The sequence below is a fragment of the Lissotriton vulgaris genome, chromosome 1_1, assembly GCF_964263255.1.
Source record: "Lissotriton vulgaris chromosome 1_1, aLisVul1.2, whole genome shotgun sequence".
Lineage (NCBI taxonomy): Eukaryota > Metazoa > Chordata > Amphibia > Caudata > Salamandridae > Lissotriton > Lissotriton vulgaris.
Window position 1 is genome coordinate 281,697,990 of NC_141685.1, and position 22,718 is coordinate 281,720,707.

The 22,718-nt window shown below is 46.9% G+C and overlaps 3 pseudogenes; all 3 read right to left on the minus strand.

The window, feature by feature from the left end:
- Positions 1–3,568: 3,568 nt before the first annotated feature.
- Positions 3,569–3,622, minus strand: LOC147747044 (U7 small nuclear RNA; annotated as a pseudogene).
- A 6,854-nt stretch (positions 3,623–10,476) lies between these two features.
- On the minus strand, positions 10,477–10,531 carry LOC147747045 (U7 small nuclear RNA; annotated as a pseudogene).
- Positions 10,532–20,904: 10,373 nt separating this feature from the next.
- Positions 20,905–20,959, minus strand: LOC147747046 (U7 small nuclear RNA; annotated as a pseudogene).
- Between the last annotated feature and the right edge of the window lie 1,759 nt (positions 20,960–22,718).

A 22,718-nucleotide genomic window follows, 5' to 3' on the forward strand; every position in this document is an offset into this window, starting at 1 on the left:
ACGTATCTGATGTAGCCGTGGAAAGATGATCTTTGACTGGAAAAGGTGAGAGCTGGAGGCAGAAGGAATTTATTATAATTTTAAAATACCTGCGAGCGTGAGCCAGGCGCGTGAGGAAGTGCAAGCAGTGCGGCGGAGCAGCTGTGGAGCGGAGCGGCTGTGGTCAAAGGCATTATGACGTATCTGAGTTAGAAGGAAGAACGCATGTGCAACTGCGCGAGGCAAGCAGCAGGAAGAGGAGGAAAGTCGGCGGCATTGTTAACTGAATATAAAAAAAGTGCGTGAAGGGAGCGCGAACTGCAGCTCGAGACAGTTGTTTAAAAGAAAACATTCTGTGTCCAGTGAAGGCGAGAGGCAGCGTGAAGGGAAGCGCGTACTGCAGCTCGAGACAGTTGTTTAAAAGGAAATATTCTGTGCGCAGTGAAGGTGAGAGGCACTGATTGGCCAGCGTATGACGTCATCACGTCGGCACTCGGTTTTAAAAGGGAGAAAACAACGATAAGCGGAAAAGAAGTTAATGTTGTCGTTTTAAAAAAAAAAGGAAACAATGAAAAGCAGCAAAAAAGTTAATTAAAGGCCCAGGCAAGCGACAATAAGTTGAATAAGTGCCCATTAGTGCACTCTTGTGACTGTATAAAGAAAGAAGTGGAGTAAAGTAAAGTGGAAATAGTTCTGCATTAAATAAAAAAATGTGTGCAGCGCAGACATTCGCTTTGACACCGCCTATACCATTTTTAACAGAGCCTGGTGAACCAAAAATAAGATGGCAAGAGTGGAAGGTATACTTTAAAAATTACATGTTCACCATAAAAAATGAGGAAATGACACCGGAAATTAAGAAGGGAATACTATTGCATTCTTTGGGACCGGAAGGTATTAGACAATATGAGAGGATGCAGAAAAAAGAGAGAAGTGATGAAGAAGCAGATGTATATGAAAATGCTTTGGATGACTTAGAGAGGTACTATGCGCCAACAGTATGTGTGGCAATTGATAGATACAAGTTTTTCAGAAGAAAGCAAGGACAGGATGAGAAAATTGATGACTATTTAGGAGTTCTGAAAATAATGGCGGAGAAATGCCGATTTGGACAGATTGAGGAAGAGTTAATAAGAGATCAGATTATTATGCTAACAAATAATAAGAGAGTTCAAGAAAGATTATGGACAATGGGAGATGGAACACTCAACAAAGTGTTAGCCGTGGTAAGGAAAGCTGAAGTATCGGTCAGATGTGCGAAAGCAGCCTTAGATGATGAGAAGGGAAAAGAAAAGGAGGAGGTGTGTGTTGTAAGGAAAATGACAAGGACGAGCAGTGTTGGTGCAGATAGGAGAAACAAATTCAATGAGAGGGAGTCGGAGAAGAAGTACTTTCAAGGCGCGAAGGATGAATACAAGAGAGAAGGTGGATCCAATTTAGCATGCTATAGATGTGGAAGTTATGCACATTTGGCGAACAGTCTAGCATGCAGAGCAAGAGATCAGAAGTGTACAGTTTGTGGATTGGTTGGTCACTTTGCTAGAGTTTGTTATAGAAGGGAGAAGTCTACAAGAATAAAATATGTAACAGAGGCAGAAGACGAAGGGAAGAAGAAGGATGAAGAAGACGATTCGGATGATGACGTTTTCATTGTAAAGGATTTTATCTTGGAAGTGAAGAGTAATGGAACGAGCAAACCAAAGTGTGAAATTGTGGTGGCAGGAGTGACCGTGACATTGGTGGCTGATTCAGGATCACCTTATACGATTGTCAATTTGGATATGTGGAAGGAAAAGTTTGAGAAAGAAATTGGCTTGGATTTAATGGAAAGTGACATCAATCCGAGAGGATTCACTGGGAAGAAAATTCCTATTCTTGGGTGTAGAGATGTCTTTTTTGTGTTTAAAGGGAGAGTGGCAGAAGGAAGGATGTATGTGGCAGAGTATGGGCCAAGTGTCTTAGGATGGAAAGATCAAGCCAGTTTGAAAATAATTCTCAATCCCAATGCTAAAGAGCAGGTTATGGTACTGGAAGAAGATGATGAGTTTGGGAAAAAAATCAAACGAGAGTACAGTGATGTAGTTTCAGATAAAATTGGTGTACTTAAGGAGTTCAAGCTTGGCATCAGGTTGAAAGAAGAGTCAGAAGATGATGATGATATCTTTATAATGAGTGATTTTATAATGGATGTGAAAAGTAAGGGTGGCAGCAAACCAAAATGGGAGATGGATGTTGTAGGAGTAAGGGTGATGTTGGTGGCAGATTCAGGGTCACCTCACACTATGGTGAATATGGATATGTGGAAAAGGAAATTTGAGAGGAAAATTGGTGGGAAGTTAATGAGGAGTGACATTAATCAAAGGAGTTATTCTGGTGAGGTTGTGGGGTATAGAGATGTGAGATTTGAGTTTAAGGGTAGAGTGGTGAAGGGGAGGATGTATGTTAAAGAGCAAGGCCCTTGTGTTTTTGGTTGGAAGGATCTAGCAAGTTTTGATATGATATTAAATCCTAACACAAGAGTACAAGTTTGGGTTTCGGATGTTGATGTAAGTGATGAGATGAGGAAAGAGGTTACGTGTGAGTTTAGTGATGTTTTTTCGGGGAGGTTTGGTGCACTGGAAGAATTTAGACACAAAGTTGAGTTGGAGGAAAATGCTGTGGCAGTGAGTTTTAAAGTGAGAGATGTTCTGTTTGCAGTTAAGAGTGAGTTGGAGGTGGAGTTAAGGAGATCAGAAGTGTGTGGTATGGTTGAAGGGATAGAGTTGATGTGTTAGAATACTGGGGACATCACTGGGGATCTGGAGTGTTGAGGGTGGAATGTACGGGGAGGCTAGAGAGACGGTTGAGGAGTCAGGGATTGAAGAGGTTGATGTTGATGTCCCCTGACTGCAGAGTTGCCAATAAATAACTTGAGCTTTAAGAAGTCTACGCCCATACTTTACAAGGAAACATGATAAAACCAATAGATTGGAGGAAAAGTAAGCGGCAAGCACAGAAGCCAGGAAAGAGAGGCTAGGGATGAAAGGCCCTTTTTAAGGTTATAATATAAACAATAGATTTCACAAGCACAGCTGTGCAGGTGGAACCTAAAAAATACCAGGTGCTCTAACTTGTGGTCAGTTAGGTAAGTACCCATGTCACTAGTGTCACTGTTTCTTCAACGAGTGGGCCCAGGGCCCACTACTTTACACTCTGCAAGTCTGTTTTGTTTAAGTTTAAGCTTGTTGTAATCATTTATTGATGCCTGGAGAGACAACTTCTCACAAAGCATTCTATTGAGCAGCAAATCTAGAATGGAAGTTACATGGACTAAAAAAATCCAGGCTTTCAAAATAAGGTAAAATTGTGCAAGATCGGCAAACAAGGACGAGACTGGCTGTTTTCGTTTGTGTATACAAAATCAACTGGCAACATCTCCCATTTATTAACATAGTTAGCAATATCAACAAAACAAATTTCAATGTATACCCCGCTTCTTAATGAGAAGAATATATTAACATTTAACTAATGCAATATGACTATTGAGCAATCTATTTCAGTTTAGATAAGAACAAAAGTTTTTATACAGAGCTATCATTAACCATGAATAGGTGGCTCCTCTTCAAGAGGAACCTTCTAGACAAACAGTAAAGAGCAAACAGCCTGATTCATGTACGGGCCGTTTTGCGTGTCCCTAATAGCGAATAATAGCGACTCGCTATTGAGAAAACGCAAAACGGCATTCATGTATTTTTCAGGGAAAAAATAGCGACTCGCACGCGGGCGCAAAAGCCGTTAGCGACCTACATAAAACGCAGAAAAATCGCAATTTCCGGCCACCAGCGATCGGGATTGCGACACGCAATCCCGATCGCACGGGATTGCGACTCGCAATCCCGTGCGATCGGGATTGCGTGTCGCATTATCGCGGGATCCGGAAATACGGGATTACGCATTCCGAGCACCGTGATGACATCACAAGCAGGAAGCTGCCAAATCCCACCCCCAAACACCACAGTGACGCAATCATCCGACTCGACACGACGGAAAGTAGCCGCCAAACCGCCGATAGCGACTCCCGACCCGGCAGAAATTGCGCCCGCCATGTCTGAAGAACCACTGCCCGGCCCCAGCAACAGCGCTAGCCGAAAGCGCAAGCTGAAATTCTCCGAGTCGGAGTTGGAGAACCTCATTGAAGGGGTGGTGGCCCAACACGCCCAGCTGTTTGGTGCAAACTCAAGGAGGGTCCCCGAACAGGAGAAGAGGAGGATCTGGGTGGGGATTGCCTCCAGCGTGAACTCAGTTGGCGTTGCGGCAAGGTCGGTGGAAGAGATCAAGAAGCGCTGGTACGACCTCCGAGGGCGTGCCAAGGAGAGGGTGGCGGCGCGTCTCGGTGAGTCATCTGGCACCGGAGGTGGTGGACCGACTGTCCCACCCAACACCCCCCTGGAGGACCAGGTAGAGGACACCCTGGAGAGGGAGGCGTGTGTTGGCGTGACCACCCTGGACTCCTCCCGCCCAACCCACAACACCCAAGGTAAGTGGCATGCGGCTGCGACCCTGTCCCTTATGACCGTCCCTGCCCAAATAGGCTCACTCATTGGCCCTTAATCATGCCTAAGTTGTGCATCAGGAAATGCCCTGAGGCATTGTGGGAGACGTAGTATGTCCACAATGTAGTTGTACCACTATGCGGCCTGAAAGGTTCCTAAGCGCACAAATCCACAGCCATCCAGGGAATGTCACCCAGCATGCATGTAACATCTGCACGTCTGACAGTCACATGCACCTAATGAGTATCCACTTACCCTCACAGGTGCAGATGATAGCAGTGACAGTGAGAGGCTGGTGATCGTCGAGGAGGCCCAGGAGGAGGTATCCCTACCCGCCACCCAGCCACCATCCCCTGCCGCTGCGCCAACACCAGCAGCCAGGCCCACCACCTTACCTGCATCAAAATCTGCAGGACCACCGCCTGCCAAGGCCAGGCCCCCCACCAATGTGCCTCCAGTGCCTGCCGCACCTGCGACGCCAGCTGCCACAACACCTGCAGCTCGTCCTCCAAGATCTGGCCCAGCCACATCCGCAACACAGCGGCAGCAGAGCAGGAGGGGCAAAGGGCATCTCCATGCCTGCATGAGCGTGGAGCGGCGAATGCTCCGTCTCCACCAGAGGCAGTCGCAGCAGCAAGGAGCCATCCAGCTCCAGCTGCAGAAGATCGGCCGCAATGTGGCCGGAGTCGGCCAGCGGGTGGACCGCATGACGGCGGCCATTGAGCGCATGGCGGTGGCTATGGAGGCCAATACTGCTGCGCTGGGGAAGCAGCGCAGTGTAGCACGCAGGCGCCACCACCAGCTGGTGAGCCAGATGGCAACCTATAGTCGCTCCAATTATGTGGCAGCAAATGCCACCACCCAGCTCTCCCGGCGCTCTATGACGCAGCAGCACCAGCTGGTCCAGTGCTGCGAGGAGATCACCCGAGTGCTGGAGCACTTGACCACCGCCGTGGTCCCACTGCTCCAACCTGTGGTACCGGCCGTTGTAGGGGGAGACGATGGGAGTGAGGCTGCCTCCAGCGTGAGCAGCAACTCTGCCACGCAGGCCCCCCCACCTAGGCGCAGCACCAGGGCTACGCCTGGTCCATCTGCCCAGGATGAGGATGAGGAGCCTCAAAGGCGGCTGGGAAATGTGCGCAGGAAGCAGCATTGACATTGTGTCAGGGACACAGGCACAGGCTGAGGATAAGCCTGCCATGCACAATAACATGCAGTATGCTGGAATACTGTATTTTTTTTGTAAATAGTTCTTTCCATGTCCCTTTTCTGTTGTGAATCAAACAAATACATTTATTTTGAAGCATACATTTGCCTTGTGTTATCATTATATTTAGCATGCAATTGTGATATGTGGGGTGGGGGAAGGGGGTGGGCTAGAAATTGTTATCTGTGATGTGGTTGCGACATCTGTGGCCTTCAGCTGGGTTCTCCCCGCGTGCATGGTGCGCATTTGCTGGTGGCCGGTCGTCCCCCTCAGATTCACTGCCTGAGATGTTAACTGGTATCCGCCGCTTGGTAGCAATGTTATGAAGCATTGCACAGACAGCCACAATGCGGCAGCACGCTGCAGGACTGTAATACATGGCCCCACCTGTCTTGTGCAGTATACGGGACCTGCTCTTGAGCAGGCCAAATGTCCTTTCAATACAGTTCCTTGTCCGGATGTGCGCAACATTGTAGCGCCGTTGCTGAGGTGTGGCAGGGTTGAGGTAAGGGGTCAGGAGGTATTCCCGTAGGGCGTAGCCACTGTCACCTGAATGAGAGGAGCAGATGTTGATTGCCTGTGCAGCGCAGTTACTTCATAGCAATGTGACATTGTCGACAAAGTGTACTTACCAAGTAGGTGTCCTTCCCCAAACTCTCCCCTGATCAGTCGTGTGTGGAGTCCGCTGTGCCTGAAGATGAAGGAGTCATGGGTACTCCCTGGGTACTGGGCCACAATGTCAGTGATGATGCTCTTGGCATTGCAGACCATCTGTATGTTGAGGGAGTGGTAGCACTTTCTGTTGCGGTACATATACTCCGTGCCAGCTGGTGGGCAGATGGCGACGTGGGTACAGTCTATGCAGCCGATGACATGGGGAAAATGGGCAACATTATAAAATTGTAGTTTAGTGAGGTCCAATTCCTGTTGGCTCGTGGGAAATGCGATGTACCGGTGGAGCTGGCTGAGCATGGCGTCAACAAAAGTGTGGAGGCAGCGTGACATGGTGGGCTGGGATATCCCCCCAGCAGCGGCTACTATGCCCTGGAAACTGCCGGAGGCCAGGAGGTGCAGGCTGCACAATACCTGCACATGTGTGGGCACAGAATTGTTTCGCCTTGTTGGGTGCTGCATGATGGGGTCGAGTTCTTGTATCAGCCAGGTGATCATTTCCCCATTCAGCCTGTATTTAGCATAAATCTGTTCTCTGGTTTGGCCCAGCAAGGTGACCCGCAGCCGGTAAATCCTTGCCTGCCTCATGCGTCTCCTCCGTGCTGCTCGCTGTAGCCTTCGCCGCCTCACCACCATGTACATCCCTGGCATTGTGGAAGGCCTAATGCTGCTGCTGAATGTCCTTATGTGTGATTGGTCAGGCCTGGCCCTGTTGGTGATAGGACAACGGTTATTTGAAAATTTTTTTCAATGCCTTTCATGGTTACCACCTGCTTTGAGTTGTCCTTATTTTGCGCCGTGCAAATAGCGATTTTTGGGTTTTTCGCACATTGCGATTGTTCTTGAATGCCGATAGCGATTTTCTATTGCGAATTCGCTATTATTTTCGCAGATTCCGTGGTGTGTCGCAATTTCCGATTCGCTAATGCTCAGCAGCAGGGATTCTGCGATTATATTAGCGACTTCGCAAATATGTGTTAGCGAATTTGCTATTTTCTTGTTGAATGCCGATTACGGAAATTGCGCCCGCATTTGCGTTTTCGCAGCGATTGCGGGCGCAATTTCACTTCATGAATCAGGCTGAAAATTCTTAACATGAAAAGTTGTAATTTCACGCCGTAGGACTAAGTAACACCTACTTTTATTATGGTCAAAATTTATAAATTCACTTTGATTAAAATGGGAAGGAGTGAACGATCTGAGAGTACTAACAGAAGTTAAAATTGACAATTTAACACAGAAAAATAAAGAAAAAAAGTTGATGGCATTGCACAGAAAATATGCAAATATAAGTACTACGACCACGCCCTGCTTGAGATCTGTCATCAACAAACCAAACACCACTCTGGCGTACATGCTCCAAGGTGTAATGTATGCCGGGTGGGCGTTCCGTCGCAAGGAAGCCTCGTAAAAGTGACACAGTAAAATCTACAAAATTTCACGGAGTCACTTTTATGACGCCACTGCGTCACAACGTTGCGCCTGCTTGAAGCAGATCTAAGGAGTGACGCAGAATGATGGGAATAGGCATTCCTGACCATTGCTGGAGTTGTGTCGAGCTTACGACTTGACTCCATCAATGCATTGCCTTTCCGACAAAGGATGCATCACACATCTGTCTATCCTTGCGCCACGGTGCACCGCATTGTAAATGCTGCGCATCCATTGTGGCGCAAGGTTAGTTTTTCTGTCACGCAAAGTAACTGGCTCATCTCTGCTAATATGCAGAGATGCGCCAGTTCTTGTAAGTCTGGCCCCTGATCTTTACATGGAGTAATGAGCAGAAATGCTTTACATCACCTCGTTTTTGATGTTTCTATGTGTGCTGTTTTATGCAGCACATATAAAAACAACAAAACGCCATGCATGATTGTTTATGTGCAGAAAGGTATCCCTTTCTGCACATAAGCAATCCTTCCCCCATAGCAGTCACCTTTGCACTATGTCCAAGGGTGCCTGCATTGGGGCTAGGCAGCTGTAATTTGTGGCAGGGTGTGCGAAAACACAGGGCTGCAGAGTATTGTTGCAAATACCTTGGTCATGCGTTTCCAAAAGTGGCGGAGCGTAGTATTAAACCAAGAATGCTAACGCTGCTCTCAATTTCTATCCATGTAAATATACCGCTTAATGTTTTAGTGGAGGCGTGAGATGCAAGGCAGGGGGAGAGGAGAATTTTGAGGGGAACTTTAGACAATGAGCTATAAAATGTGGCCAAGTTCTTCAAATTAACGGCCTCATTTATGAGGTTTTGGCGCTTAGGGCAGCGCCGCAAAAAATCTTAATGCGCTGCCCTGAGTCAAAAGAAAAGGACCAGCAGAATCAGTAATCTATGAGATACGTGCATTCCTGTCCTTTTCCCTGCGCTGCTGCACAATGGGCTGCCATGTGCTAACGCAAGCACCCTTGCACCATGGTGCAAGGGTGCCTGCATTGCAGGAATGACTGTTTTTGTGCAGGAAGAGACACCTTCCTGCACAAAAACAATTACGAGAGGCGTTTTTCCTCTATGTGTGCTGCAGAATGCAGCACACATAGAAAAAGGAAAAGCAAGAAGAAATTAAGGTATTTCTCCTCTTTGCGTCTCACTTACACCTCCCCTAGGAGGTGTAGCCTTTTGACATATTCCCAGGTTTATTAATTCTTGTAAGTCAATACCATGGGTGATACGTGGGAACACCCACCATAATGCCCATTGCACGCCTTCTTATTGCAGGGTGAAGCAACACAGCAACTTTAGCTGCGTTGCCTCAGTCCATATCTACTAGGCCATGATAAAATCCACGTAGGGTGGCTTTAAATGACCTTCTAAATATGGCCCTGCAGTGTGAGCCGCCGGACCGTCACCGAAAGTGTATTTTCGGCAGCTAACAGGAGCTTGTAAATATGCCCCTGATTGTCTTGACCCTCAGTAGACACAGACATTTCAATATATAATGAAACAAGTGTTGTAGAATGCACCATTACTCCAATTTCTGACAGATGTTCTGCTGGGCATGTCATTTATCTGCCCCTCCCTAGCAGAATTGTCTTCAAACACACACATACAACACAGGCGTCACCAGTCAGGTGACCCTGTCAATACAAGCGTGGTAATGCATCTGATTGGACTGTGTGATGAATTTAATGCTGTTTTCTTCACTCATCGTTAGGGACAAAGGAAGGACCTCCCTGACAAGTAACACTTGAGTTGAGAGGATGTGGTGCAGTGGCCAGAGCTGCTGACTCAAGAGCTGGTGATCCCTGTTTGCGTCTCGGCAGCACAACATCCTATGATTCTGGGCAAATCACTTTCTCCAGATACTATATATATGTTCTAAGACGAAAAAGCAGAAAAGAGGGTGACTTTCTGAAAAAAGAGTGGCACCAAAGCAGATGTTAAAAGTATTTTGGCCACGGAAACTGATAAGAGAAGCAGACAAGGAACAAGCCTTTGTAAATGCAGGAAACATGATAAAACCAATAGATTGGAGGAAAGGTAAGTGGCAAGCACAGAAGCCAGGAAAGAGAGGCTAGGGATGAAAGGCCCTTTTTAAGGTTATAATATAAACAATAGATTTCACAAGCACAGTTGTGCAGGTGGAACCTAAAAAGTACCAGGTGGTCTAACTTGTGGTCAGTTAGGTAAGTACCCATGTCACTAGTGTCACTGTTTCTTCAACGAGTGGGCCCAGGGCCCACTACTTTACACTCTGCAAGCCTGTTGTGTTTAACTTTAAGCTTGTTGTAATCATTTATTTATGCCTGGAGAGACAACTTCTCACAAAGCAATCTATTGAGCAGCAAATCTAGAATGGAAGTTACATGGACTAAAAAAATCCAGGCTTTCAAAAAAAGGTAAAATTGTGCAAGAACGGCAAACAAGGACAAGACTGGCTGTTTTCGTTTGTGTTTACAAAATCAACTGGCAACATCTCCCATTTATTAACATAGTTAGCAATATCTACAAAACAAATTTCAATGTATACCCCGCTTCTTAATGAAAAGAATATATTAACATTTACCTAATGCAATATGACTATTCAGACATCTATTTCAGTCTAGATAAGAACAATAGTTTTTATCCAGATCTATCATTAACCATGAATAGGTGGCTCCTCTTCAAGAGGAACCTTCTAGACCAATAGTAAAGAGCTAAATTCTTAACATGTAACGTTGTAATTTCACGTGGTAGGACTAAGTAACACCTACTTTTATTATGGTCAAAATGTATATATTCACTTTGATTAAAATGAGAAGGAGTGAAAGATCTGAGAGTACGAACAGAAGTTAAAATTGACAAATTAACACAGAAAAATAAAGAAAAGAAGTTGATGGCAATGCACAGAAAATATGCAAATATAAGTACTACGACCCCGACCTGCTTGTGATCTCTCATCAACAAACCAAACACCACTCTGGCGTACATGCGCCAAGGTGTAATGTATGCCGGGTGGGCGTTCCGTCGCAAGGAAGCCTCGCAAAAGTGACACAGTAAAATCTACAAAATTTCACGGAGTCACTTTTTTTTGGGAAACCTTTATTGTGCAACAGCATCATACAGGTATGGGCCTACAACCATTCTGGCCGGCCTCGAAATCAGTTTGTTGCACAAAAAACAACCATAGAACAGCTCAGCAGTCCCTAGAGATGAAAAGCAGCAAGTATTCGAAATATCACATATGGGAAAAGCGACCGCCGAGTACAGGATAAATTAGGTTAATTTTTAAATTATAAAATAAGAAGGATCAGACGACATTCAATCCGCCGAAAGCACATAGTGGGCAATGAACACAGCAGGTTATCAATGAAGCTAAGAGTCACAATCGGAAGATCGGCACAAAAATATGCTTATCAGGATAAAAAACATGTATTCACAGTACATACTGGTCATTACCCACCCCACGAACGTGGAACATCCTAACTGATGTTAGCGGTAACACTAACAACAGAAACGATAAGCAACGCTACACCTAGTCACCATACTGACCCAAAAGAAGGAAGAAAAAGAGAAAGGAACCAAGAAAAGAGAAGAGAAAAAATAAGGCCCATAGAAACTAAGACAAAACAAAAAAAACCCGCCTCCCAACCCCCCACCCTGCACGCATGCAGAGGCTACGGCCTACCCCCCCCTAGCAGTGTGCCTGTCGCCCGAAAAACAGGAGCCCGAAATTTAGGTACAGAAAAGAGAAAGGAAAAAGAAAAAAGTTATATAATTCCGGAGGAGGGCCATCCCAACAGGCTCCCGGTCTCCCCTTCCATGAATGTAATCTCCACACCAGAAGCAACAGTCAAAGCAGCAATCACTTAGTGCAATAAAAATGGGGGTGAGTCATCACGTATGCGCTATTGGGTGTATCTTAAGAACTCGCCAACCCGCTTCCCCGCCAGCCACACAGACATCAAATATTAGAGAGAACCACTTAGCCCTGGCCTGTTCTTGTAAGTCCCCCGTGGCATGCCCGCAGCGGAGATCCCGTCTCGGCAGACATATAAAGACAAAATGTCCACGCACGGCAGAGGCGCAACTTGCAAGTACAAAATGGACGTCGCCGACCACCGACAGAGTCTCCTTCACTGAATACCAGCACTCCCAGTTCCGATTCAGGGGACGCATTCCACAGCAGAAGTACAGGGGCCAGGAAAGAGGAAGCAGTCACAGGAGGCAACAGTAGCTGAACCAGTGTCCGAGTCTTCAGCGGCGTTACAATGGACGAGGCCACTATCAAATGCTGGGAAAGGCATCCTTCAGCACAATAGAGACATGTGGGCATTCTGTCACAGGCACCCACACTGTCTGGGATCATCCATTCCCCTCCGCGTCCAAGTATAAACACAGTACCCTCCTCAAATGTAGGTGGGGGCAATTCCTTGCGTACCTGGGGGCCATCCGGGAGCCGCCGCCCCAGTGTGAGCGCAATATCGTCCAGCTTTCCACCAAGCGCTCGGGAGCCATCCCTCCAAGTGGTGTGGAAGTCACTCAAGGCAGCAAGAATATCACTGCGAGACAGCACAGGCTGTATTTTCCCCATCACTGAACTACTCGGTGACTCGCACTCACCCTCACACAGCACTTCAGTAGGCAGGGTATTGTACTCCTTCTTATTCAGGCACCCATCAGGCGTCTCCAACTGGTCGGGAGAACAAAGGCAGGGCATGGACAAGTCCGGCTCAGGCAGACTGCAGCTGGAATTCCGGGGGCTTCCAGAGTATAAGCCTGAAAAGCAGTCTACGGCAGTGGCCATCCCCTCTCCGATTCGGCACCAGTCACAAATTCGGGAGCGGCCCGCGAAAACCGGGCAGGACCAAAGACAAAGCCGACAGGCTCACCTTCCGCACTCCGCAATCAGTAGTAGTTCCACCGAGCCTCCATGTCGAGTATGCACTACAGCCGCACCGTGTGACAACCAGGGCACCTTCAGAAAACATCTCTCTGGAGTTGCTGCGTCCCGGTGGGCCGACTCCGCCCAGGTCCAGCTGGCCGCCGCCGATGAGTCAACGCCTGGCCATGATTACCAGTCGAGGTCTCGGCTCAGGGTGGTTTGAGGCCATCAATCGATTTCGTGAATATCTCCGTCTGTGAGGCCGGTAGAGGCGCCGGGATCGCGCAAGCGATATCCGCGCGCTTTCACTGTCGCCCTGCTGCCATGCAATGCCAGGATCTTGGGCAGGATTGCCTTGCGGGGCTCGGAAGCTTACGGAGCCGGGAGCCTACACTTCCATGCCGATCGCCATCTTGGCTCCTCCTCCACGGAGTCACTTTTATGACGCCGCTGCGTCACAGCGTTGCGCCTGCTTGAAGCAGGTGTAAGGAGTGACGCAGCATGATGGGAATAGGCATTCCTGACCATTGCTGGAGTTGTGTCGTGCTTACGACTTGACTTCAACAATACATTGCCTTTCCGACAAAGGATGCATCACACATCTGTCTATCCGTGCGCCACGGTGCACCGCATTGTAAATGCGGCGCATCCATGATGGCGCAAGGTTAGTTTTTCTGTCACGCAAAGTAACTGGCTCATCTCTGCTAATATGCAGAGATGCGCCAGTTCTTGTAAGTCTGGCCCCTGGTCTTTAGATGGAGTAATGAGCAGAAATGCTTTATATCACCTCCTTTTTGATGTTTCTATGTGTGCTAGTTTATGCAGCACACATAAAAACAACAAACGCCATGCATGATTGTTTATGTGCAGAAAGGTATCCCTTTCTGCACATAAGCAATCATTCCCCCATAGCAGTCACCTTTGCACTATGTCCAAGGGTGCCTGCGTTGGGGCTAGGCAGCAGTAATTTGTGGCAGGGCAGCCGGAAACACAGGGCTGCAGAGTATTGTTGCAAATACCTTGGTCGTGCATTTCCAAAAGTGGCGGAGCGTGGCATTAAACCAAGAATGCTAACGCCGCTCTCAATTTCTATCCATGTAAATATACAGCTTAATGTTTTAGTGGAGGCGCGAGACGCAAGGCAGGGGGAGAGGAGAATTTTGAGGGGAACTTTAGACAATGAGCTATAAAATGTGGCCAAGCTCTTCAAATTAACGGCCTCATTTATGAGGTTTTGGCGCTTAGGGCAGCGCCGCAAAAAATCTTAATGCGCTGCCCTGAGTCAAAAGAAAAGGACCAGCAGAATCAGTAATCTATGAGATACGTGCATTCCTGTCCTTTTCCCTGCGCTGCTGCACAATGGGCTGCCATGTGCTAACGCAAGCACCCTTGCACCATGGTGCAAGGGTGCCTGCATTGCAGGGATGACTGTTTTTGTGCAGGAAGAGACACCTTCCTGCACAAAAACAATTACGAGAGGCGTTTTTCCTCTATGTGTGCTGAAGAATGCAGCACACATAGAAAAAGGAAAAGCGAGAAGAAATTAAGGTATTTCTCCTCTTTGCGTCTCGATTACACCTCCACTAGGAGGTGTAGCCTTTTGACGTATACCCAGGTTTATTAATTCTTGTAAGTCAATACCATGGGTGTTAGTTGGGAACACCCACCCTAATGCCCATGGCACTTCTTATTGCAGGGTGAAGCAACACAGCAACTTTAGCTGCGTTGCCTCAGTCCATATCTACAAGGCCATGATAAAATCCACGTAGGGTGGCTTTAAATGACCTTGTAGGTATGGCCCTGCAGTGTGAGCCGCAGGACCGTCACCGAAAGTGAATTTCCGGCAGCTAACAGGAGCTTGTAAATATGCCCCTGAGTGTCTTGACCCTCAGTAGACACAGACATTTCAATATATAATGAAACAAGTGTTGTAGAATGCACCATTAATCCAATTTCTGACAGATGTTCTGCTGGACATGTCATTTATCTGCCCCTCCCTAGCAGAATTGTCTTCAAACACACACATATACAACACAGGCGTCACCAGTCAGGTGACCCTGTCAATACAAGCATTGGTAATGCATCTGTTTAGACTGTGTGATGAATTTAATGCTGTTTTCATCACTCATCGCTAGGGACAAAGGAAGGACCTCCCTGACAAGTAACACGGGAGTGGAGAGGATGTGGTGCAGTGGCCAGAGCTGCTGACTCAAGAGCTGGTGATCCCTGTTTGCGTCTCAGCAGCGCAACATACTATGATTCTGGGCAAATCACTTTCTCCAGATGCTATATATATGTTCCAAGACGAAAAAGCAGAAAAGAGGGTGACTTTCTGAAAAAAGAGTGGCACCAAAGCAGATGTTAAAAGTATTTTGGCCACGGAAACTGATAAGAGAAGCAAACAAGGAACAAGCCTTTGTAAATGCCGAAAACATGATAAAACCAATAGATTTGAGGAAAAGTAAGTGGCAAGCACAGAAGCCAGGAAAGAGAGGCTAGGGATGAAAGGCCCATTTTAGGGTATATTTTATATATTTTTTTATATTTTATATGCTTGTAAAGCGCCAGACTAGACCCCGAAGGGGTATCTCCGCGCTATAACTGCAGATGGAAGTGAGAGTAAAAGAGTGTCCGGGACTAAAATGACCATTAGTAGCTGGGAAACAGGTAGGTTTTTAGATTTTTTCTAAACATCATATGGTTGGTGATGGACCTCAGTTCAGGCGGCAGTGAGTTCCATAGTGTGGGTCCAGTGTGAGCCAGTGCACGGCCACCTTGTCTGGTTTTCTTAATTCGGGGTATTTTAGGTAGTTGCTGATTGCTGGAACGCAAAGAGCGTCCTGGGATGTAGGGCTGAAAGATGTCAATGAAATACTTAGGGCCCATCCCCGTTAGGCTCTTGTGTATGGTACACAGGGTCTTGAACTGAACTCGCTTCTTCACAGGAAGCCAGTGAAGCTGAGTCAGTAGGGGGCAGGATGGTGTCCTGGGTGGGGCATTCATGACAGTCCTTGCTGCAGTGTTTTGAATAACTTGCAATTTCTTGAGTTGCTCCTCGTTGGCTCCTTGGAGCAATCCATTGCAATAGTCAACCCTACTAATAACAAGAGCCTGCACCAGAGTTTTTCTGTGGTGGTCCGGAAGATAGGGGAAGACACGTCTTAGCATCCCTATGGCCCGGAAACAGGCGCCGGCTACTTGATTGACGTGATCCTTGAAAGTAAGTTGTTGGTCAAATAATACTCCCAGGTTTCTGACCTTGCTTTTAGGGGTGGGGACAGGACCCAGTTCTTGGGGCCACCAGTCCGAGGACCAATGTGCCATCGCTTGGCCGAACAACATAACTTCGGTTTTCCCGACATTACACTGCAGACAGTTTGATGACATCCAGTCTGCAATGGCTCTCATGCCATCTGCAAAAGATCTTTTTATTGCAGGTGTAAGATTTTTAAAGGGAAAAAGGAGTTGAGTGTCGTCAGCGTACGACACGGGGGTGAACCCGAAAGATCTTGCTAGGTTGGCAAGGGGGGCCACATATATGTTGAAGAGTGTGGGGCTCAAACAGGAGCCCTGTGGCACTCCCTTATTGAGCTCCCTGTGGGTGGATTTATGGGAGCCCAGCCTAACCTCTTGGGAACGCCCAGACAGGAAACTCTCCAACCACGCCAAAGCCTCTCCCTCTATTCCCACCTCACTTAGGCGATGGAGAAGCACCTTGTGAGACACCGTATCGAAAGCGGCGGAAAGATCCAGCAGCACCAGAATCATAGAGCAACCATCATCCAGTGCCATTTTGATGTTATTGGTCACTGTTTGAAGTGCTGATTCTGTGCTGTGGTTCGGCCTGAACCCAGATTGAGAATGGTCCAGGCCTTCCGTCGCTTCGAGGTGTTGGGAGAGATAGGTGTTCACGTGCTTCTCCATGATCTTGCCCAAGTAAGGTAGGAGAGAGATGGGACGTAGGTTGGATAGGTCTGTCCAGGGAGATGATGCCTTTTTTCTTATCGGGTTCACCACTGCCTTTTTCCAGTCTGCCGGGACCTGGCCTGTCCTAAGGGAGATGTTGACCATTTCCAGTATATGGGGACCTAATAAAGGGATCAAAGGACCAACCATTTTAGCTGGAACGAGGTCGTTAGGGGATCCTGTTTTTATATGGTTACAGAGAGTAAGAAGCTCTGTGTGATTAATGGAAGGGAAAGACGTCAAAGAGGGTTTGTTGTCTGTGGTGGGAATTGTGGTAGGGCAAATGTTGGTTTTATTTTTGCTGATATTGTTGGCTGCTACTATTTTTTCATAAATGGTGTTAATTTTGTCTTCAAAAAACAACAAGACTTTGTCGCACAGATCCTGCGAGAAGTCGTCAGAACTTTCACAAGCCATAGGCTTTATGAAGTTTTGCAGAATATTAAAGAGTTCCTTAGGGCTGTTGCCTGCTTCTGCTATTTGTTGTGTTAATTGTTGTTTTCTCGCCAACTTTATATTTTTGTAGTATTCTGATTGGGCCTTGAGAAAAATCAATCGGCTATTTTCAGATTTCGTTTTCCTCCAGGCTTTCTCTGCACGTCTGCATTTTTGTTTCTCTGCTCTCAATTCCTTTGTATACCATTTTTCTTGTTTTGACACTGGATGTTGTTTATGTCTTTTTAGGGGAGCTATAGTGTCGATGGCTTTTTTAATAGATTCATTCAGCTTGGCTAAAGCTATGTCTGCTGTATCAGATTCCAAAAAGTTGGGATCTGTCCATGCTTCATGAGCTGTGTTGGCATTAACTTTGTGCCATTGACGTCTCCAGGAGGGGGGGGGGGGAGCATTCTTTGTGGGTCTCGCAGGGGTTGTTAGCGTGAATTCCAACAAAGAGTGATCTGTCCACAATATACTTTTAGCCAGGGAACAGTTTATTTTGGTGGAATTAGAGAAAATTAGATCAAGCATGTGTCCTCCTACATGGGTAGGTCCATGATTTTTTAATTCAAAACCCAGATTCGATAGATCTGTGATTAGAGCCGTGGATTCGGTCAACATTGGCTGATCTACATGTATATTAAAATCACCTAGAAGCAAAAAATCTTCTTTAGATTTCATATGTGGGGCTAAAATTTCTTGAAGAGTGAGTGCAAAATTAGGATTTGCTCCTGGGGGTCGATAAACCAAGGCACCTTTCCAGGTGAAATGATTTGTTAGGTGAATTTTAAAAAGCAGAGTTTCTAGTTGTGAGTTTGAGTGTTGTTCAATGATAGTACATTGTATATGGTCCATATATATAATTGCCAATCCGCCTCCAGTTTTAATATCTCTGTCTAGGTGTTTAATCTTATATCCAGAAGGAATCCCCATTGCAATGGCTGTAATTGTATGGGGTTTAAACCAGGTTTCCACGAGGAAACATATGTCTGGTTGGATGGAGTGTATTAGGTCCCAGACCTGATGTTGGTGTTTAGGTAAGGAGCGTACATTTAAAAGAAAACCTTTCAGACCCTTAGTAGAAGTATTGGACTCTGGGCGGGGCGCAATGATGTTAGATAGGCGACGACACTGAAGACAAGAGAAAGCACCCACAATGCGGTGCCAGGGTATGACTGTACTACAGCATGTAGATGGTCTAAGGCTACGTAAGGTGAGGGCGGAGTAGGAGAGGGATTGGTTACCCTTACCGGTGAAAGCTTGTGGGGAGGGACCAGGGTCCATCGCCCCTCGCCCCGTCCTGTCGCGGACGGGCGCAGACGGGCTTTTCTTCGGCGCTTCTTAGGCGCGCTCGAAGGCGCCCCCTGCGCGCAACCGCTGCGCGCTTGTAGGAAGGGCGTGGCTAAATAGCCCGGAGGGAGGTAGCCACTAGAGCGCTAACCTCAGCTCCGGCGAAACCGGAAGTGCAGCCTGGCTCTTGCCTGTCCGCCCTCCGCACAACGGCACTGCTTGCCGAGTCGGACCGGGGCGGGCAGGCTGCAATATCGAGCCCAGGCGAGCAAGTTGAATGGGAGAGAATGCAGGATTTAAAGGACTCGTTAAACTGTCAGGTAAATTAAAACAAGCGACTATTTAAAATCTGTCCGCTATGATTATAATGCTTCTCGCAGCCCAAACAATGTCGCTAGAAACACTCTGGTGGTACTCACAGGTGCAGCAGCGGGTCCGGGAGACACTGCCACCGTCTCCCTACCGCGTGAACCCGAGAGTCAGGGCGGCCTAAATAGCCCGGAGTGAGGTAGCCACTAGAGCGCTAACCTCAGCTCCGGCGAAACCGGAAGTGCAGCCTGGCTCTTGCCTGTCGCCCTCCGCGCAACGGCACTGCTTGCCGAGTCGGACCGGGGCGGGCAGGCTGCAATATTGAGCCCAGGCGAGCAAGTTGAATGGGAGAGAATGCAGGATTTAAAGGACTCGTTAAACTGTCAGGTAAATTAAAACAAGCGATTATTTAAAATCTGTCCGCTATGATTATAATGCTTCTCGCAGCCCAAACAATGTCGCTAGAAACACTCTGGTGGTACTCACAGGTGCAGCAGCGGGTCCGGGAGACACTGCCACCGTCTCCCTACCGCGTGAACCCGAGAGTCAGGGCGGCCTAAATGGCCCGGAGTGAGGTAGCCAGTAGAGCGCAAACCTCAGCTCCGGCGAAACCGGAAGTGCAGCCTGGCTCTTGCCTGTCCGCCCTCCGCACAACGGCACTGCTTGCCGAGTCGGACCGGGGCGGGCAGGCTGCAATATCGAGCCCAGGCGAGCAAGTTGAATGGGAGAGAATGCAGGATTTAAAGGACTCGTTAAACTGTCAGGTAAATTAAAACAAGCGACTATTTAAAATCTGTCCGCTATGATTATAATGCTTCTCGCAGCCCAAACAATGTCGCTAGAAACACTCTGGTGGTACTCACAGGTGCAGCAGCGGGTCCGGGAGACACTGCCACCGTCTCCCTACCGCGTGAACCCGAGAGTCAGGGCGGCCTAAATAGCCCGGAGTGAGGTAGCCACTAGAGCGCTAACCTCAGCTCCGGCGAAACCGGAAGTGCAGCCTGGCTCTTGCCTGTCGCCCTCCGCGCAACGGCACTGCTTGCCGAGTCGGACCGGGGCGGGCAGGCTGCAATATTGAGCCCAGGCGAGCAAGTTGAATGGGAGAGAATGCAGGATTTAAAGGACTCGTTAAACTGTCAGGTAAATTAAAACAAGCGATTATTTAAAATCTGTCCGCTATGATTATAATGCTTCTCGCAGCCCAAACAATGTCGCTAGAAACACTCTGGTGGTACTCACAGGTGCAGCAGCGGGTCCGGGAGACACTGCCACCGTCTCCCTACCGCGTGAACCCGAGAGTCAGGGCGGCCTAAATGGCCCGGAGTGAGGTAGCCAGTAGAGCGCAAACCTCAGCTCCGGCGAAACCGGAAGTGCAGCCTGGCTCTTGCCTGTCCGCCCTCCGCACAACGGCACTGCTTGCCGAGTCGGACCAGGGCGGGCAGGCTGCAATATCGAGCCCAGGCGAGCAAGTTGAATGGGAGAGAATGCAGGATTTAAAGGACTCGTTAAACTGTCAGGTAAATTAAAACAAGCGACTATTTAAAATCTGTCCGCTATGATTATAATGCTTCTCGCAGCCCAAACAATGTCGCTAGAAACACTCTGGTGGTACTCACAGGTGCAGCAGCGGGTCCGGGAGACACTGCCACCGTCTCCCTACCGTTATAATATAAACAATAGATTTCACAAGCACAGCTGTGCAGGTGGAACCTAAAAAGTACCAGGTGCTCTAACTTGTGGTCAGTTAGGTAAGTACCCATGTCACTTGTGTCACTGTTTCTTCAATGAGTGGGCCCAGGGCCCACTACTTTACACTCTGCAAGTCTGTTTTGTTTAACTTTAAGCTTGTTGTAATCATTTATTTATGCCTGGAGAGACAACTTCTCATAAAACATTCTATTGAGCAGCAAATCTAGAATAGAGGTTACATGGACAAAAAAAAAACAGGCTTTCAAAATAAGGTAAAATTGTGCAATTTCGGCAAACAAGGACGAGAATGGCTGTTTTCGTTCGTGTTTACAAAATCAACTGGCAAAGTCTCCCATTCAATAACATAGTTAGCAATATCTACAAACAAAACTCAATGTATACTCCACTTCTTAATGAAAAGAGTATATTAACATTTAATTAATGTGATATAACTATTCAGCAATCCGTTTCAGTTTAGAGAAGTACAAAAGATTTTAACAAGATCTTTCAATAACCATCAATAGGTGGCTCCTCTTTAAGAGGAACCTTCTAGACAAATAGTAAAGAGCTAAATTCTTAAAATGAAAAGTTGAAATTTCACGCCGTAGGACTAAGTAACACCTACTTTTATTATGGTCAAAATTTATATATTCACTTTGATTAAAATGGGAAGGAGTGAAAGATCTGAGAGTACTAACAGAAGTTAAAATTGACAATTTAACACAGAAAAATAAAGAAAAGAAGTTGATGGCATTGCACAGAAAATATGCAAATATAAGTACTACGACCACGACCTGCTTGAGATCTCTCATCAACAAACTAAACACCACTCTGGCGTACATGCGCCAAGGTGTAATGTATGCCGGGTGGGCGTTCCGTCACAAGGAAGCCTCGTAAAAGTGACACAGTAAAATCTACAAAATTTCACTGAGTCACTTTTATGACGCCACTGCGTCACAACTTTGTGCCTGCTTGAAGCAGGTGTAAGGAGTGACGCAGCATGATGGGAATAGGCATTCCTGACCATTGCTGGAGTTGTGTCGTGCTTACGACTTTACTTCAACAATGCATTGCCTTTCCGACAAAGGATGCGTCACACATCTGTCTATCCTTGCGCCACGGTGCACTGCATTGTAAATGCGGCGCATCCATGGTGGCGCAAGGTTAGTTTTTCTGTCACGCAAAGTCGCTGTTGCATCTCTGCTAATACGCAGAGATGCGCCAGTTCTTGTAAGTCTGGCCCCTGGTCTTTACATGGAGTAATGAGCAGAAATGCTTTACTTCACCTCGTTTTATGACAGACTTAAGACAGACTTAAGTTAGGATTTTGTCTTAAGTCTGTCTTAAGACAAACTTAAGACAAAATCCTAACTTCTGTGAATACCAAAAGTAGTAAGTACATTCTGTGAATGCCAAAAGTAGTAAGTGCATTCTGTGAATACCAAAATAGTGGTAAGTTTAGGATTGAGTCTTAAGTTCATTCTTTGAATCGGGCCCTCACAAAGCATCCTACTTAGCAGCAAATCTAGAATGGAGGTTACATGGACTAAAAAAATGCATGCTTTAAAAATAAGGTACAATTGGGCAATTTCGGCCAACAATGACGAGACTGGCTGTTTTCGTTTGTATTTACAAAATCACCTCGCAACATCTATCATTCATTAACATAGTTAGCAATATCTTCAAAATGAATTGAAATGTATAACCTGCTGCTTAATGAAAGACATATATTAACATTTAATTAATGAGATATAACTATTCAGTGATCCGTTTTACTTTAGATATCAACAAATATTTTTCTCTATATCTTTCACCAGCAGCCCGTCCCGAAGTTGTCCGGATATGAATTGCTGCCGGCCAGTAGTATATTGTTTTGTAGGATTTCGTTTTGATAGCATTTCTTATCTTTGACAGGCCTCTGAAACGCTCCGATTCACAGTGCACTGCTGATGCACTTAAGAGTGCACATTCAGTAGTGTGAGAACTCTAGTTTCCGGACTTTATTTTTCCCTGCAATATTATATAGCGCGAACTCGACAACATGGCATGAGCACAATTTACATTACAGAAGAACACATTAATTTGTGGTAGGCACGGGGAGACAAAACAATTTGCCTGGAATCACAGGATGTTGAGCTGATGCCGAGATTCGAACGTAGCTCCCCAGCTCTAAAGTTCGCAATTCTAGAACTTGTGGCGGGAGGTGTGTCTAAAAGTGTATGTCGGTGCTGGCCATCAATGAGAGAGACCTGTGCATTTTTCAAATCGGTGGTGAAAAAATATGAGTATGTTGCTGGAGATGTGAGCTGCCGTGCAACCAATGTACTTACCGGGGGA